This window comes from Anopheles gambiae, chromosome 2, assembly GCF_943734735.2.
Source record: "Anopheles gambiae chromosome 2, idAnoGambNW_F1_1, whole genome shotgun sequence".
Lineage (NCBI taxonomy): Eukaryota > Metazoa > Arthropoda > Insecta > Diptera > Culicidae > Anopheles > Anopheles gambiae.
The window spans coordinates 62,730,547-62,749,624 of record NC_064601.1 but is presented as its reverse complement, the minus strand read 5'-3'; positions in this window follow the sequence as shown (position 1 = coordinate 62,749,624).

The window sequence follows — 19,078 nt, the reverse complement described above, 5'->3', positions numbered from 1 at the left end:
GGAAAGGAGGAAAGGAGGGAAAGGAGGGAAAAGAGGGAAAGGATGGAAAGGAGGGAAAGGAGGGAAAGGAGGGAAATAAAGGAAATGGTGTGAAGTAGGGAAAGGAGGGAAAGGAGGGAAAGGAGGGAAAGGAGGGAAAGTATTTCGAAACGCACAATCAAATGTATTTCGAACCACCAATTGGGACGAAAAAGTTACTGCAGGTATATTTCCATACCGTTTCAAACTGTTTCGTCGCTTCTCAGCCCAAGTAAGCACGGAGGAGCTGAGCCGGAATCGATACGAGCACACACCAACTGGTTGAATTTGAAGACAGATGTTTTAACCAACAGATCCATAATACACACCTTCAAACATTGTTTCCGGGATTAGGCATCTCCGAGCTACCAAACAGCTACCGAACACTCAATTCATTCCAGAAGTACCAATTAAGGGGAGAGATGTTGGATCATTCAGTTACCGCAGGACTCCACACAGCATAACACGGAGCGCAACATAACAACTGACAGCTGCCAAACGCGTAAGAAAACGCTTGGGAAAGGAGGTAAAGCGTTTCATTAATTGTCGGTAATCGCAGTAGGTTGGTAGCTTTCCAATGAGAAATGAGCGGCCTGCTACGGATATTCATAACATGGTACCGGCAATACAGCGTTTTCTGAAGCGTTAAGCAGCTGTCAGTTGTTATGTTGCGCTCCGTGTTATGCTGTGTGGAGTCCTGCGGTTATAAGGGGGGAGATAGCACACATTGCAATCATAACATTTTCATGTAATAATTATTAATTGATCATAGTTCACGTTGTTACATTCTGAACTATAAAAAGTAGGGAATGCAAATAACACGTTCAGTTTGAATAAACCTATCGATTGAAACTCATCGTAGTTTGGCAATCCAGTACACAACAGATACTATGATGCCTTTTGCCGCAACCGTACCACGCTACATTGTGCTGATAGGCGACAGTTTTTGGTGTTATGGTTGCTGTACTTGCAGCAATTGGTGCAAATTCTATGCCGAATAAAAAGAGTTAATTTTATATTGGGTGTCTTACCGTTCAATTGCCTGCAACGAGTGGTTTCGTGAGGAAATCCACAAATTATACATATTGTTTCCTTTTCTGGCCCTTTGTGACGATGCTGTATATTTTGATGTTTCGACCTTTCTTGCTTGGATACTCCTTCGTTCGTGGCCGCTTAATGGCTAGTTCTTCAGAGGGTTGTTATCTTGTTTCGTACTTATCGTGTGTTTCAACTAGGCATGGGCAAAACGATTCTTTTCACCGAACGCGAACGAACTAGTTCGCTTACCAAAAAGAACCGTACGTGAACGACGATTCTTTCGTTCTTTTTTTCATGGGGTGTTAATTTACAAAGAACGCTCGTTATCTTTTTCATTTACCCGCCATAGACGCATACTGTAGCCAAAGAAGTACTCATTCTGCGGTTGACACCAATAATTTAAAAACATTAAAGACTCGGCCCATCTGCTGTCTGGCTAGCTATCGAAAAACCGACCAAAAACTAGCATGTATAAAACTAATACGAGCATAGACGTCTCCAGCATATATTGTACCCTATGCCTTATACACACTCAAGGATTCTATAAAAAAAAACTACTTAAATATGGATCAACATGATGAGCGCAATTCCAGTTCAGTTCATTCGCGAATAATGAATAATCCGTTTGAACGGGATCGATCTATTGAATTGTATATGTATAATTTCCACACCAACAGAGCACAGATCGAACACAAATGAGCCAGTTCGAACGCGTTCGATGAATTCAGTTGTGTAGGTACGATTTACACACCAACAGAACACAGATCGAGCACCAGTTCGAACGCGTTCGATGAATTCAGTCGTATGGATACGATTTCCAAACCAACAGCACACCAAGGATAATGTGTTTAGAAGGTTGATTTTTATCGCTTTTGCTGGGCGACATTGTGGGGGACATCTGTCACTCTCTGCATACAAATTTCATTACCCCGCACCAGCCCTCCCCGATTTTTATACCATAGCCCCCGGAAGAGAAATGTCAAGTCGAGAAATGTCATTTTGCTCTGAACAACTTCACCTTGTCATTTATAACACCTTGCAGCACACGTATCGAACACTGCCTGACAAATTCGACGGCGTTCGAGGAATTGAGTTGTATGGGTACGATTTCAACACCAACAGGGTACATTTTGATCTCTGACGACCCGTTCGCACGGCGCGAGAAAGAGCGAGAAAGCAATATGATTTTGCACGTTTTATTACCACATTTATGTGTGTCGTCGAACAATGAACGGAACGTTCGAACGCGTTCGGTGTAGTCAGTTTCTTCCAAAAGTCCTGGTCGTTTTTTGTTAAGAATCTCGTTCGTTCGTGCACTTTACCGAACTGTTCGAACGGTTCGATTCTCGTTCAACCTTTCGTTCCGAAGTTCGGTTGAAAACCTTGATGTTAAATCGTTTAGCAGCCTTTGGTCATTCAAAAATCCTTCTTGCTTCAACAACACCATGTTGTCAATGAGATTGCGCAAAGCGTTGGAAAATTCTAAAAATGCTGAAGGATTATCTGTCGTTATATGTTTTATCACTAGTAATTCTAGCAGTAAAGACTTGTAAATGCTTTCAGGGTTCCCGACCATTTTGTCGAGCCTGGTTATTACGAGCGCAACGGTTTTCTGGGTTAAGCATTGATCCGCTAAGTATTGCTACCTAGCAACGCTTTGTTTTTAAGGCTAAATTAATGTAAGCGACAGACGGAAAGAAGGAAAAGGAGGGAAAGGAATGAGGATGGAAAGGATGGAAAGGCGAGAAAGGAGGGAAAGGAAGAAAATGAGGGAATGGAGGGATCGAAATGAAAGGAGGGAAAGGAGGGAAAGGAGGGAAAGGAGGAAAAGGAGGGAAAGGAGGGAAAGGTTGGAAAGGAGGGAAAGGAGGGAAAGGAGGGAAGGTGAGAAAGAAGGGAAAGGAGGGCATTTGACTACTTGCCGATCCGTTGGTTGATGCATCCTCTCTGGAGCCACCATTTGTCGCGCACACGAAAGTGTCTTTCGGAGCAGCAACCCAAGACAGGCACAGTACACGCCGACTTAAGCACAATAATAAACGCACCAACTGTCTCTTGGCAAATGATGCCTTCATTATTTTTTCAATTGAATTTATACTCTAAAAATGCTGACCGTCGTCGATCACCTTTTTCTTCTTAGCCTATGTTTTCCATAAAATCGTTAAAAAAGCGTGCATCGCTGGCGCGTTGCATAACGTAGCTATTCAGCAAGTATTGCTATCTAGCAACGCTTTGTTTTCAAGGCTAAATTATCGTAAGCGACAGACGGAAAGAAGGAAAAGGAGGGAAAGGATGGAAAGGAGGGAAAGGAGGAAAAGGAGGGAAAGGAGGGAAAGGAGGGAACGGTTGGAAAGGAGGGAAAGGAGGGAAAGGAGGGAAATGAGGGAAATGAGGGAAAGGAGGAAAAGGAGGGAAAGGAGGGAAAGGAGAGAAAGGAGGGAAAGGAGGGAAAGGAGGGAAAGAAGGGAAAGGAGGGAAAGGAGGGAAAGGAGGGAAAGGAGGGAAAGGAGGGAAAGGAGGGAAAGGAGGGAAAGGAGGGAAAGGAGGGAAAGGAGGGAAAGGAGGGAAAGGAGGGAAAGGAGGGAAAGGAGGGAAAGGAGGAACAGGAGGAGAAGGAGGGATGGAGAGAAAGAAGGGAAAGGAGGGCTTTGGACTACTTGCCGATCCGTTGGTTGATGCATCCTCTCTGGAGCCACCATTTGTCGCGCACACGAAAGTGTCTTTCGGAGCTGCAGCCCAAGACAGGCACAGTACACGCCGACTTAAGCACAATAATAAACGCACCAACTGGCTCTTGGCAAATGATGCCATCATTAATTTTTTCAATTGAATTTATACTCTAAAAATGCTGACCGTCCTCGATCAGCATTTTCTTCTTCGCCATTGTTTTCCATTAAATCATTAAATTCCATTTAATCGTTAAGCGCGTTTAATCGCTGGCGCGTTGCATAACGTAGCTATTCAGCAAGTATTGCTACCTAGCAACACTTTGTTTTTAAGGCTAAATTATCGTAAGCGACAGACGGAAAGAAGGAAAAGGAGGGAAAGGAATGAGGAGGGAAAGGCGAGAAAGGAGGGAATGGAGGGAACGGAGGGAATGGAGGGAAAGGTTGGAAAGGAGGGAAAGGAGGGAAAGGAGGGAAAGGAGGGAAAGGAGGGAAAGGAGGGAAAGGAGGGAAAGGAGGGAAAGGAGGGAAAGGAGGGAAAGGAGGGAAAGGAGGGAAAGGTTGGAAAGGAGGGAAAGGAGGGAAAGGAGGGAAGGAGAGAAAGAAGGGAAAGGAGGGCATTTGACTACTTGCCGATCCGTTGGTTGATGCATCCTCTCTGGAGCCACCATTTGTCGCGCACACGAAAGTGTCTTTCGGAGCAGCAACCCAAGACAGGCACAGTACACGCCGACTTAAGCACAATAATAAACGGACCAACTGGCTCTTGGCAAATGATGCCATCATTAATTTTTTCAATTGAATTTATACTCTAAAAATGCTGACCGTCGTCGATCAGCTTTTTCTTCTTAGCTATGTTTTCCATAAAATCGTTAAAAAAGCGCGCATCGCTGGCGCGTTGCATAACGTAGCTATTCAGCAAGTATTGCTACCTAGCAACGCTTTGTTTTCAAGGCTAAATTAAAGTAAGCGACAGACGGAAAGAAGGAAAAGGAGGGAAATGATGGAAAGGAGGGAAAGGAGGAAAAGGAGGGAAAGGAGGGAAAGGAGGGAACGGTTGGAAAGGAGGGAAAGGAGGGAAAGAAGGGAAAGGATGGAAAGGAGCGAAATGAGCGAAAGGAGGGAAAGGAGGGAAAGGAGGGAAAGGAGGGAAAGGAGGGAAAGGAGGGAAAGGAGGGAAAGGAGGGAAAGGAGGGAAAGGAGGGAAAGGAGGGAAAGGAGGGAAAGGAGGGAAAGGAGGGAACGGTTGGAAAGGAGGGATAGGTTGGAAAGGAGGGAAAGGAGGGAAAGGAGGGAAAGGAGGGAAAGGAGGGAAAGGAGGGAAAGGAGGGAAAGGAGGGAAAGCAGGGAAAGGAGGGAAAGCAGGGAAAGAAGGGAAAGGAGGGAAAGGAGGGAAAGGAGGGAAAGGATGGAAATGAGGGAAAGGAGGGAATGGAGGGAAAAGAGGGAAAGGATGGAAAAGAGAAAAGGAGGGAAAAAAGGAAAGGAGGGAAAGGAGGGAAAGCACAATAATAAACGCACCAACTGGCTCTTGCAAATAATGCCTTCATTATTTTTTTTTTCAATTGAATTTATACTCTAAAAATGCTGACCGTCGTCGATCAGCATTTCTTTCTTAGCCTATGTTTTCCATTAAATCGTTAAATTCCATTTAATCGTTAAGCGCGTTTAATCGCTGGCGCGTTGCATAACGTAGCTATTCAGCAAGTATTGCTACGCTTGTTTTTAAGGCTAAATTATCGTAAGCGACAGATGGAAAGGAGGAAAAGGAGGGAAAGAAGGGAAAGGAGGGCATTGGACTACTTGCCGATCCGTTGGTTGATGCATCCTCTCTGGAGCCACCATTTGTCGCGCACACGAGAGTGTCTTTCGGAGCAGCAGCCCAAGACAGGCACAGTACACGCCGACTTAAGCACAATAATAAACCTTTATTATTTTTTTTTCAATTGAATTTATACTCTAAAAATGCTGACTGTCGTCGATCAGCATTTTCTTCTTCGCCTATGTTTTCCATTAAATCGTTAAATTCCATTTAATCGTTAAGCGCGTTTAATCGCTGGCGCGTTGCATAACGTAGCTATTCAGCAAGTATTGCTACCTAGCAACACTTTGTTTTTAAGGCTAAATTATCGTAAGCGACAGACGGAAAGAAGGAAAAGGAGGGAAAGGATGGAAAGGAGGGAAAGGATGGAAATGAGTGAATGGAGCGAACGGAGGGAAAGGAGGGAAAGGAGGGAAAGGAGGGAAAGGAGGGAAAGGAGGGAAAGGAGGGAAAGGAGGGAAAGGAGGGAAAGGAGGGAAAGGAGGGAAAGGAGGGAAAGGAGGGAAAGGAGGAGAAGGAGGGAAAGTAGGGAAAGGAGGGAAAGGAGGGAAAGGAGGAGAAGGAGGGATGGAGAGAAAGAAGGGAAAGGAGGGCATTGGACTACTTGCCGATCCGTTGGTTGATGCATCCTCTCTGGAGCCACCATTTGTCGCGCACACGAAAGTGTCTTTCGGAGCTGCAGCCCAAGACAGGCACAGTACACGCCGACTTAAGCACAATAATAAACGCACCAACTGGCTCTTGGCAAATGATGCCATCATTAATTTTTTCAATTGAATTTATACTCTAAAAATGCTGACCGTCATCAATCAGCATTTTCTTCTTAGCCTATGTTTTCCATAAAATCGGTAAAAAAGCGCGCATCGCTGGCGCGTTGCATAACGTAGTTATTCAGCAAGTATTGCTACCTAGCAACGCTTTGTTTTTAAGGCTAAATTATCGTAAGCGACAGACGGAAAGAAGGAAAAGGAGGGAAAGGATGGATAGGAGGGAAAGGAGGAAAAGAAGGGAAAAGAGGGAAAGGATGGAAAGAAGGGAAAGGAGGGAAAGGAGGGAAAGGAGGGAAATGAGGGAAAGGAGGGAAAGGAGGGAAAGGAGGGAAAGGAGGGAAAGGAGGGAAAGGAGGGAAAGGAGGGAAAGGAGGGAAAGGAGGGAAAGGAGGGAAAGGAGGGAAAGGAGGGAAAGGAGGGAAAGGAGGGAAAGGAGGGAAAGGAGGGAACGGTTGGAAAGGAGGGAAATGAGGGAAAGGAGGGAAAGGAGGGAAAGGAGGGAAAGGAGGGAAAGGAGGGAAAGAATGGAAATGAGGGAAAGGAGGGAAAGGAGGGAAAGGAGGGAAAGGAGGGAAAGAATGGAAATGAGGGAAAGGAGGGAAAGGAGGGAAAAAATGGAAAGGAGGGAAAGGAGGGAAAGCACAATAATAAACGCACCAACTGGCTCTTGCAAATAATGCCTTCATTATTTTTTTTTTCAATTGAATTTATACTCTAAAAATGCTGACTGTCGTCGATCAGCATTTTCTTCTTCGCCTATGTTTTCCATTAAATCGTTAAATTCCATTTAATCGTTAAGCGCGTTTAATCGCTGGCGCGTTGCATAACGTAGCTATTCAGCAAGTATTGCTACCTAGCAACACTTTGTTTTTAAGGCTAAATTATCGTAAGCGACAGACGGAAAGGAGGAAAAGGAGGGAAAGGAATGAGGAGGGAAAGGATGGAAAGGCGAGAAAGGAGGGAAAGGATGGAAATGAGGGAATGGAGGGAACGGAGGGAAAGGAGGGAAAGGTTGGAAAGGAGGGAAAGGAGGGAAAGGAGGGAAAGTAGGGAAAGGAGGGAAAGGAGGGAAAGGAGGGAAAGGAGGGAAAGGAGGGAAAGGAGGGAAAGGAGGGAAAGGAGGGAAAGGAGGGAAAGGAGGGAAAGGTGGGAAAGAAGGGAAAGAAGGGAAAGGAGGGAAAGGAGGGAATGGATGGTAATGAGGGAAAGGAGGGTAAGGAGAGTAAAGAAGGAAAGGATGGAAAAGAGGGAAAGGAGGGAAAAAAAGGGAAAGGAGGGAAAGGAGGGAAAGCACAATAATAAACGCACCAACTGGCTCTTGGCAAATAATGCCTTCATTATTTTTTTTTTCAATTGAATTTATACTCTAAAAATGCTGACCGTCGTCGATCAGCATTTCCTTCTTAGCCTATGTTTTCCATTAAAGTGTTGCAGTTTTAAATACATCGGAATCCCGGATTAATCCTTCCTGTTCAGTTCTCCTCGATGAATTTAACTATGCAGGACTGTCTCAACTAAACTGCTACATGAATCCCCATGGTTCTATACTGGACCTTATTTTGGCTGATGATGGGATTCCTTACCACTTATTAAAGTTGGAGCTCGTTCTTGACCCTTGGATTCAACCAGACTCCTACCACCCGGTGATTGCTCTCCACATATTTTCTGAATCAAACCACACTACAACACCACAACATACTTCAAATATTCAGAGTCGGAACTTCCGAAAGACGAATTTTATAGGTCTCTCATCGGCCCTTACCAACGTTGACTGGAGCCATATCACCAGAGACCCGGATCTCAATCAAAACATTTTGTCGTTTACAAATAAAATCACAAGCTTTTACGATCAGTTTGTCCCTCGTTATCGGACCCCAACCAAGCCACCCTGGTCTAACTCACGGTTAAAAGACTTGAGAAAACAGAAAAAAGACTCCATAAAATGTTCCGTCAACATAAGAACGAGGTCAATAGAAGAATATTTATTAAAGCTGCCCGTCTGTACCAGTCACTTTATCGCCGAGCCTACGCCAACTACGTAAGAAAAATAGAAAACCGATTTAAAAGGGATCCAAGAACGTTTTTTAGTTTTGCTCGACAAAAACGAGATAGTAACAGACTTCCATCAATGATGCTTCTGAACGGAAGATCGTACACCGGTAATGTTGAAATCAGTCAAGCATTTGCTGATTACTTTTCATCAACATACGTGAGTAACTCGCCACCAGTCACTAATGCTGTTACGTCCAACCATATACCTGATGCTGCCGACATTCCTCTTCCTGTTCTGTCTGAAGCTGACATTGCCTCGGCTATCAACGAGTTGAAGCTTTCATTCGCTACTGGGCCTGACGCTATACCCAGTGCTATTTTCAAACGCTGCAGAGATGCTTTAACTCCTGTCTTGACCACATTGTTCAACAAGTCTTTGCAGCAGAAACGCTTCCCTCAAGCATGGAAATCTTCATTCATGTTCCCGGTTTACAAAAATGGAAATAGAAATGACATATGTAATTACCGTGGTATTTATATGTTATGTGCAGTCAGCAAAATTTTTGAGATTGCCATATCGAAACACCTATCAAGTGGTTTTAAAAATATAATCTCCAATGATCAGCACGGCTTTCTACCCAACCGCTCAATTGAAACAAACCTTTTCTCTTTATTGAGCACCTGCTATCCTGCAATGGACAATGGTAAACAGGTAGACGTAATCTACACCGACTTCAGTGCTGCCTTTGACTCCGTAAATCATTCAATGCTAATTTCAAAACTATCAAGCTACGGAGTAAATGGGGCGCTAGTTCATTGGCTCTCCTGTTATTTAAGTGATAGGCATATAACAGTGAATATTTCCTCCTCTATATCTGCACCATTCACCAACACGTCCGGGGTTCCACAAGGCAGTATTCTCGGACCTATTCTTTTTAACATTTTCATAAACGATGTTATTTATGTTATACCAGATTGCGAAAAATTGTTTTATGCAGATGATATGAAAATGTTTCTACCGATATCAGATCAAACCGATTGTTTTACCCTTCAAAACTGCTTAACTCGATTTAACTCATGGTGTAAATCAAATTGTATGCGTCTCAACATATCTAAATGCTCTGTTATATCCTACACTAGAAAAAGAACCCCCATTGTTTACGATTATAAAATTGATGATAGATCAGTGCCGCGTAAAAATGTGATTCGCGATTTAGGCGTCCAGTTAGATAGCAGACTAACGTTACAGAACCACTATGAAGCAATACTTTCAAAAGCCTTCCGTTTGTTAGGATTGATTTTGCGTGTTGCGAAAGACTTCAAAGATCCATTCAGTATAAAAGCTCTGTATTGTGCAATTGTCCGTCCTACCTTAGAATTCGCTAGTATTATTTGGACTCCGACACAGCAATATTTAATAGATAGGCTAGAATCGGTTCAACGTAAGCTCACTCGTTCATTGTTTTACCGTCTCCCGTGGTCTCGTAATTCTGTTTGTCCCTCTTACCGTACAAGGTGCCTGCTATTTGGACTAGAACCTCTGCAACATAGAAGAAAGACGGCACAGTGCTTATTTATACACAAACTTGTTACCGGATCTTTAGACGCCCCGTCAATTCTGAGTAAATTGAACTTTCAGGCCCCCAGTAGAATTATAAGAACCAGGACATTATTTAACATAGAATTCAGATCGACTAATTTTGGATCTAACGATCCTTTATTAAAAATGTTAAGTGCTTATAACTCGCTAGGAAACAATGTCGACTTGAACTCAAACTTAAACAATTTACGGACCTTTTTACATAGCTTAATATGACGCTTCCACAGTTTATGTTGTTTTTTTTATTTTTATTTGGTTGATTGACAGTTAAACTTGTTATGGTTTTTGATGCGTTTTTGTTAGCACTGTTCTTTAGCATTAACTATAGAAATAAGTATGTTATGTAAGCTTATGCCAGCTGGATAACTTTGGGAATAAATAATTATAATAATAATAATAATAATAATAATAATAATAATAATAATAATTGAATCGTTAAATTCCATTGAATCGTTAAGCGCGTTTAATCGCTGGCGCGTTGCATAACGTAGCTATTCAGCAAGTATTGCTACGCTTGTTTTTAAGGCTAAATTATCGTAAGCGACAGACGGAGAGGAGGAAAAGGAGGGAAAGGAGGGAAAGGAGGGAAAGGAGGGAAAGGAGGGAAAGGAGGGAAAGGAGGGAAAGGAGGGAAAGGAGGGAAAGGAGGGAAAGGAGGGAAAGGAGGGAAAGGAGGGAAAGGAGGGAAAGGAGGGAAAGGAGGGAAAGGAGGGAAAGGAGGGAAAGGAGGGAAAGGTTGGAAAGGAGGGAAAGGAGGGAAGGAGAGAAAGAAGGGAAAGGAGGGCATTTGACTACTTGCCGATCCGTTGGTTGATGCATCCTCTCTGGAGCCACCATTTGTCGCGCACACGAAAGTGTCTTTCGGAGCAGCAACTCAAGACAGGCACAGTACACGCCGACTTAAGCACAATAATAAACGCACCAACTGGTTTCAATTGAATTTATACTCTAAAAATGCTGACCGTCGTCCATCAGCATTTTCTTCTTAGCCTATGTTTTCCATAAAATCGTTAAAAAAGCGCGCATCGCTGGCGCGTTGCATAACGTAGCTATTCAGCAAGTATTGACCAGCAACGCTTCGTTTTTAAAGCTTAATTATCGTCAGCGACAGAGGGAAAGATAAAAAGGAGGGAAAAGAATGAAAAGAGGGAAAGGTGGGAAAAGAGGGGAAAGAGGGAAAGGAGGGAAAGGAGGAAAGGAGGGAAAGGAGGGAAAAGAGGGAAAGGAGGGAAAGGAGGGATAGGAGGGAAAGGAGGGAAAGGAGGGAAAGGAGGGGAAGGAGGGAAAGGAGGGAAAGGAGGGAAAAGAAGGAAAGGAGGGAAAGGAGGGAAAGGAGGGAAAGGATGGAAAAGAGGGAAAGGATGGAAAGGAGGGAAAGGAGGGAAATGGTGTAAAGGAGGGAAAGGAGGGAAAGGAGGGAAAGGAGGGAAAGTATTTCGAAACGCACAATCAAATGTTTTTCGAACCACCAATTGGGACGAAAAAGTTACTGCAGGTATATTTCCATACCGTTTCAAACTGTTTCGTCGCTTCTCAGCCCAAGTAAGCACGGAGGAGCTGAGCCGGAATCGATACGAGCACACACCAACTGGTTGAATTTGAAGACAGATGTTTTAACCAACAGATCCATAATACACACCTTCAAACATTGTTTCCGGGATTAGGCATCTCCGAGCTACCAAACAGCTACCGAACACTCAATTCATTCCAGAAGTACCAATTAAGGGGAGAGATGTTGGATCATTCAGTTACCGCAGGACTCCACACAGCATAACACGGAGCGCAACATAACAACTGACTGCTGCCAAACGCGTAAGAAAACGCTTGGGAAAGGAGGTAAAGCGTTTCATTAACTGTCGGTAATCGCAGTAGGTTGGTAGCTTTCCAATGAGAAATGAGCGGCCTGCTACGGATATTCATAACATGGTACCGGCAATACAGCGTTTGCTGAAGCGTTAAGCAGCTGTCAGTTGTTATGTTGCGCTCCGTGTTATGCTGTGTGGAGTCCTGCGGTTATAAGGGGGGAGATAGCACACATTGCAATCATAACATTTTCATGTAATAATTATTAATTGATCATAGTTCACGTTGTTACATTCTGAACTATAAAAAGTAGGGAATGCAAATAACACGTTCAGTTTGAATAAACCTATCGATTGAAACTCATCGTAGTTTGGCAATCCAGTACACAACAGATACTATGATGCCTTTTGCCGCAACCGTACCACGCTACATTGTGCTGATAGGCGACAGTTTTTGGTGTTATGGTTGCTGTACTTGCAGCAATTGGTGCAAATTCTATGCCGAATAAAAAGAGTTAATTTTATATTGGGTGTCTTACCGTTCAATTGCCTGCAACGAGTGGTTTCGTGAGGAAATCCACAAATTATACATATTGTTTCCTTTTCTGGCCCTTTGTGACGATGCTGTATATTTTGATGTTTCGACCTTTCTTGCTTGGATACTCCTTCGTTCGTGGCCGCATAATGGCTAGTTCTTCAGAGGGTTTCAGCCATTCTGCTAGGTCTTGTAGCGTAAGATTCTTGTTATCTTGTTTCGTACTTATCGTGTGTTTCAACTAGGCATGGGCAAAACGATTCTTTTCACCGAACGCGAACGAACTAGTTCGCTCACCAAAAAGAACCGTACGTGAACGACGATTCTTTCGTTCTTTTTTTCATGGGGTGTTTATTTACAAAGAACGCTCGTTATCTTTTTCATTTACCCGCCATAGACGCATACTGTAGCCAAAGAAGTACTCATTCTGCGGTTGACACCAATAATTTAAAAACATTAAAGACTCGGCCCATCTGCTGTCTGGCTAGCTATCGAAAAACCGACCAAAAACTAGCATGTATAAAACTAATACGAGCATAGACGTCTCCAGCATATATTGTACCCTATGCCTTATACACACTCAAGGATTCTATAAAAAAAACTACTTAAATATGGATCAACATGATGAGCGCAATTCCAGTTCAGTTCATTCGCGAATAATGAATAATCCGTTTGAACGGGATCGATCTATTGAATTGTATATGTATAATTTCCACACCAACAGAGCACAGATCGAACACAAATGAGCCAGTTCGAACGCGTTCGATGAATTCAGTTGTGTAGGTACGATTTACACACCAACAGAACACAGATCGAGCACCAGTTCGAACGCGTTCGATAAATTCAGTCGTATAGATACGATTTCCAAACCAACAGCACACCAAGGATAATGTATTTAGAAGGTTGATTTTTATCGCTTTTGCTGGGCGACATTGTGGGGGACATCTGTCACTCTCTGCATACAAATTTCATTACCCCGCACCAGTCCTCCCCGATTTTTATACCGTAGCCCCCGGAAGAGAAATGTCAAGTCGAGAAATGTCATTTTGCTCTGAACAACTTCACCTTGTCATTTATAACACCTTGCAGCACACGTATCGAACACTGCCTGACAAATTCGACGGCGTTCGAGGAATTGAGTTGTATGGGTACGATTTCAACACCAACAGGGTACATTTTGATCTCTGACGACCCGTTCGCACGGCGCGAGAAAGAGCGAGAAAGCAATATGATTTTGCACGTTTCATTACCACATTTATGTGTATCGTCGAACAATGAACGGAACGTTCGAACGCGTTCGGTGTAGTCAGTTTCTTCCAAAAGTCCTGGTCGTTTTTTGTTAAGAATCTCGTTCGTTCGTGCACTTTACCGAACTGTTCGAACGGTTCGATTCTCGTTCAACCTTTCGTTCCGAAGTTCGGTTGAAAACCTTTATGTTAAATCGTTTAGCAGCCTTTGGTCATTCAAAAATCCTTCTTGCTTCAACAACACCATGTTGTCAATGAGATTGCGCAAAGCGTTGGAAAATTCTAAAAATGCTGAAGGATTATCTGGCGTTATATGTTTTATCACTAGTAATTCTAGCAGTAAAGACTTGTAAATGCTTTCAGGGTTCCCGACCATTTTGTCGAGCCTGGTTATTACGAGCGCAACGGTTTTCTGGGTTAAGCATTGATCCGCTAACTGCACGAAGTGCTTAACCTTTCAGATGCTTTTGCAGCCTATTTATGTTTTCTAAATTAATTTCACTACTTGCCGATCCGTTGGTTAATGCATCCTCTCTGGAGCCACTAATCGCTTAATCGCTGGCGCGTTGCATAACGTAGCTATTCAGCAAGTATTGCTACCTAGCAACGCTTTGTTTTTAAGGCTCAATTATCGTAAGCGACAGACGGAAAGAAGGAAAAGGAGGGAAAGGAATGAGGAGGGAAAGGATGGAAAGGCGAGAAAGGAGGGAAAGTAAGAAAATGAGGGAATGGAGGGAACGAAGGGAAAGGAGGGAAAGGAGGGAAAGGAGGGAAAGGAGGGAAAGGTTGGAAAGGAGGGAAAGGAGGGAAAGGAGGAAAAGGAGGGAAAGGAGGGAAAGGAGGAAAAGAAGGGAAAGGAGGGAAAGGTTGGAAAGGAGGGAAAGGAGGAAAAGGAGGGAAGGAGAGAAAGAAGGGAAAGGAGGGCATTGGACTACTTGCCGATCCGTTGGTTGATGCATCCTCTCTGGAGCCACCATTGGTCGCGCACACGAAACTGTCTTTCGGAGCAGCAGCCCAAGACAGGCACAGTACACGCCGACTTAAGCACAATAATAAACGCACCAACTGGCTCTTGGCAAATGATGCCTTCATTAATTTTTTCAATTGAATTTATACTCTAAAAATGCTGACCGTCGTCGATCAGCATTTTCTTCTTAGCCTTTGTTTTCCATAAAATCGTTAAAAAAGCGCGCATCGCGCGCGTTGCATAACGTAGCTATTCAGCAAGTATTGCTACTTAGCAACGCTTTGTTTTTAAGGCTAAATTATCGTAAGCGACAGACGGAAAGAAGGAAAAGGAGGGAAAGGAATGAGGAGGGAAAGGATGGAAAGGCGAGAAAGGAGGGAAAGGAAGGAAATGAGGGAATGGAGGGAACGAAGGGAAAGGAGGGAAAGGAGGGAAAGGAGGGAAAGGAGGGAAAGGAGGGAAAGGAGGGAAAGGAGGGAAAGGAGGGAAAGGAGGGAAAGGAGGGAAAGGAGGGAAAGGAGGAAAAGTAGGAAAGGAGGGAAAGGAGGGAAAGGAGGGAAAGGATGGAAAGGAGGGAAAAGAGGGAAGGAGAGAAAGAAGAGAAAGGAGGGCATTGGACTACTTGCCGATCCGTTGGTTGATGCATCCTCTCTGGAGCCACCATTGGTCGCGCACACGAAACTGTCTTTCGGAGCTGCAGCCCAAGACAGGCACAGTACACGCCGACTTAAGCACAATAATAAACGCACCAACTGGCTCTTGGCAAATGATGCCTTCATTAATTTTTTCAATTGAATTTATACTCTAAAAATGCTGACCGTCGTCGATCAGCATTTTCTTCTTAGCCTATGTTTTCCATTAAATCGTTAAATTCCATTTAATCGTTAAGCGCGTTTAATCGCTGGCGCGTTGCATAACGCAAGTATTGCTACCTAGCAACACTTTGTTTTTAAGGCTAAATTATCGTAAGCGACATACGCAAAGGAGGGAAAGGAGGGAAAGGATGGAAAGGCGAGAAAGGAGGGAAAGGAAGAAAATGAGGGAATGGATGGAACGGAGGGAAAGGAGGGAAAGGAGGGAAAGGAGGGAAAGGAGGGAAAGGAGGGAAAGGATGGAAAGGAGGAAAAGAAGGGAAAGGAGGGAAAGGTTGGAAAGGAGGGAAAGGAGGGAAAGGAGGGAAGGAGAGAAGGAGAGAAAGAAGGGAAAGGAGGGCATTTGACTACTTGCCGATCCGTTGGTTGATGCATCCTCTCTGGAGCCACCATTTGTCGCGCACACGAAAGTGTCTTTCGGAGCTGCAGCCCAAGACAGGCACAGTACACGCCGACTTAAGCACAATAATAAACGCACCAACTGGTTTCAATTGAATTTATACTCTAAAAATGCTGACCGTCGTCCATCAGCATTTTCTTCTTAGCCTATGTTTTCCATAAAATCGTTAAAAAAGCGCGCATCGCTGGCGCGTTGCATAACGTAGCTATTCAGCAAGTACTGACCAGCAACGCTTCGTTTTTAAAGCTTAATTATCGTCAGCGACACAGGGAAAGATAAAAAGGAGGGAAAGGTGGAAAGCAAGGAAAGGAGGGAAAAGAGGGAAAGGATGGAAAGGAGGGATAGGAGGGAAAGGAGTGAAAGGAGGGAAAGGAGGGGAAGGAGGGAAAGGAGGGAAAGGAGGGAAAGGAGGGAAAGGAGGAAAAAGATGGAAAGGAGGGAAAGGAGGGAAAGGAGGGAAAGGATGGAAATGAGGGAAAGGAGGGAACGGAAGGAAATGAGGGAACGAAGGGAAAGGAGGGAACGGTTGGAAAGGAGGGAAAGGATGGAAAGGAGGGAAAGGAGGGAAAGGAGGGAAAGGAGGGAAAGGAGGGAAAGGAGGGAAAGGAGTGAAAGAAGGGAAAGGAGGGAAAGGAGGGAAAGGAGGGAAAGGAGGGAAAGGAGGGAAAGGAGGGAAAGGAGGGAAAGTATTTCGAAACGCACAATCAAATGTATTTCGAACCACCAATTGGGACGAAAAAGTTACTGCAAGTTTATTTCCATACCGTTTCAAACTGTTTCGTCACGTCTCAGCCCAAGTAAGCACGGAGGAGCTGAGCCGGAATCGATACGAGCACACACCAACTGGTTGAATTTGAAGACAGATGTTTTAACCAACAGATCCACAATACACACCTTCAAACATTGTTTCCGGGATTAGGCATCTCCGAGCTACCAAACAGCTACCGAACACTCAATTCATTCCAGAAGTACCAATTAAGGGGAGAGATGTTGGATCATTCAGTTACCGCAGGACTCCACACAGCATAACACGGAGCGCAACATAACAACTGACAGCTGCCAAACGCGTAAGAAAACGCTTGAGACAGGAGGTAAAGCGTTTCATTAACTGTCGGTAATCGCAGTAGGTTGGTAGCTTTCCAATGAGAAATGAGCGGCCTACTACGGATATTCATAACAAGGTACCGGCAATACAGCGTTTTCTGAAGCGTTAAGCAGCTGTCAGTTGTTATGTTGCGCTCCGTGTTATGCTGTGTGGAGTCCTGCGGTTATAAGGGGGGAGATGTTGGATCATAGCACACATTGCAATCATAACATTTTCATGTAATAATTATTAATTGATCATAGTTCACGTTGTTACATTCTGAACTATAAAAAGTAGGGAATGCAAATAACACGTTCAGTTTGAATAAACCTATCGATTGAAACTCATCGTAGTTTGGCAAACCAGTACACAACAGATACTATGATGCCTTTTGCCGCAACCGTACCACGCTACATTGTGCTGATAGGCGACAGTTTTTGGTGTTATGGTTGCTGTACTTGCAGCAATTGGTGCAAATTCTATGCCGAATAAAAAGAGTTAATTTTATATTGGGTGTCTTATCGTTCAATTGCCTGCAACGAGTGGTTTCGTGAGGAAATCCACAAATTATACATATTGTTTCTGTTGTGTCTCTAGCGGTGGACTGTAACTTGAGGGGGTGGGGTAGTAGGTTTTCTTTCACCATAAATCGGGAGCCCTCACGGACAAGACGATCTTTCTTGGTTGATGTCGCATGCAAGACTAAAGTACATTTATTATACCTTCAATGTGTGCGTGTCGCACTCCGGATTCTACTGTCACAAAAAATATGCAAACCCAAGCAACAACCCAATCCCTGTGACATATGTCAGTTTGCCCAAGCAGCAAACGCAATGCGCAACTCGCACAACATCCTCCCCGGCGTTGAAATGTTATTTCAATTTTCATCCTCGTCTAACGGTAGAAAACAGACCTCAGTTACCGCACGCTTGAATTCCGCTCCATTCGCCGTCTTAACGGTAACGACACGAATTGTACCATCGTCTCCAGGGTGTGCGGCAACGATTCTGGCAAGTGGCCACTGCAGTAGTGGCGCATTCTGGTCAGCTAGTAGCACAAGTGATCCTACTTTAATCACCTTCCGCTTCAGCCATTTCGATCGATTCTGCAGCTCCGGCAGATACTCGGCGGTCCATCGTTTCCAGAAGTGTTGCAGCATGGACTGCACTAACTGCCATCGTGAGAGATGATTTTCCTTCAAGGTAGAGTAGTCAGGTTCAGGAACCGTCTGCATCTCACGTCCGATCAGGAAATGTGCAGGCGTGATCGCAGTGTAGTCGGATGGGTCATCTGAACTCGGTACCAAGGGACGAGAGTTTAGTACCGCTTCTATCTGGGTCAATGTCGTGTAAAGCTCCTCGTAAGACAGCTTCCTATCGCCAACAATACGTTTTAGGTGGTATTTGACCTGCTTCACACCAGCCTCCCAAATGCCACCAAAGTGTGGGCTTCGTGGTGGTATGAACGACCAGTCAATACCCTTGTCGACGCAATAGTTGGTGATCTTTTTCGTAGCGCAATCGTTCTCGAACATACGCCAAAGTTCATGTAGTTCGGTTTTAGCTCCGACAAAATTAGTCGCGTTGTCAGAGCGTATCGTTTTTGGGCATCCACGTCGACTGATGAACCGTCTCAAACTCGCTAGAAATGCGTCAGTCGTCAAGTCTGAAACCAATTCCAAGTGAACCGCCCGAGTCTGCAAACACACAAACAAGCACACGTACGCCTTGCTGATTTGCGGTTTGCGAGAATTAGTTGATTTTATCCAGAAGGGACCGGCGTAGTCCACACCGGTATTCGAAAAGACGGGGGCTGGCTGGACGCGATACGACGGTAGGTCACCCATCAGTTGCGTCGTCTTCAACGGATTTGCCTTGAAACACACGATGCACTTCCGTATCACCTTTCGAATAGTATTCTTCACATTCAGTGGCCAGTACCGTTGACGTACAACTGCAAGCAAACCTCTTTGCCCGATGTGTAGGTTGTCGATGTGTAGTTCGCGAACGAGAGCTTCAGTGATTGGATGCTTAGCCGGCAACAGCATCTGATGTCGACTGTCGTAAGGTATGAAGGCTCGCTTGATTCTGCCTCCAACTCGTATGATCCCATCGTCAGGATCCAAAAACGCTTGTAGTCCATTAAGTCGATGTTTTGTATTCGCACCGTCCATAAGTGCGATGATTTCGGGCTGGAAAGTCTCGCGTTGAACCAGTCGTACTATTAAGAGCGTCGCTGTACGCACTTCCTTCGCTGTCAGTCGGC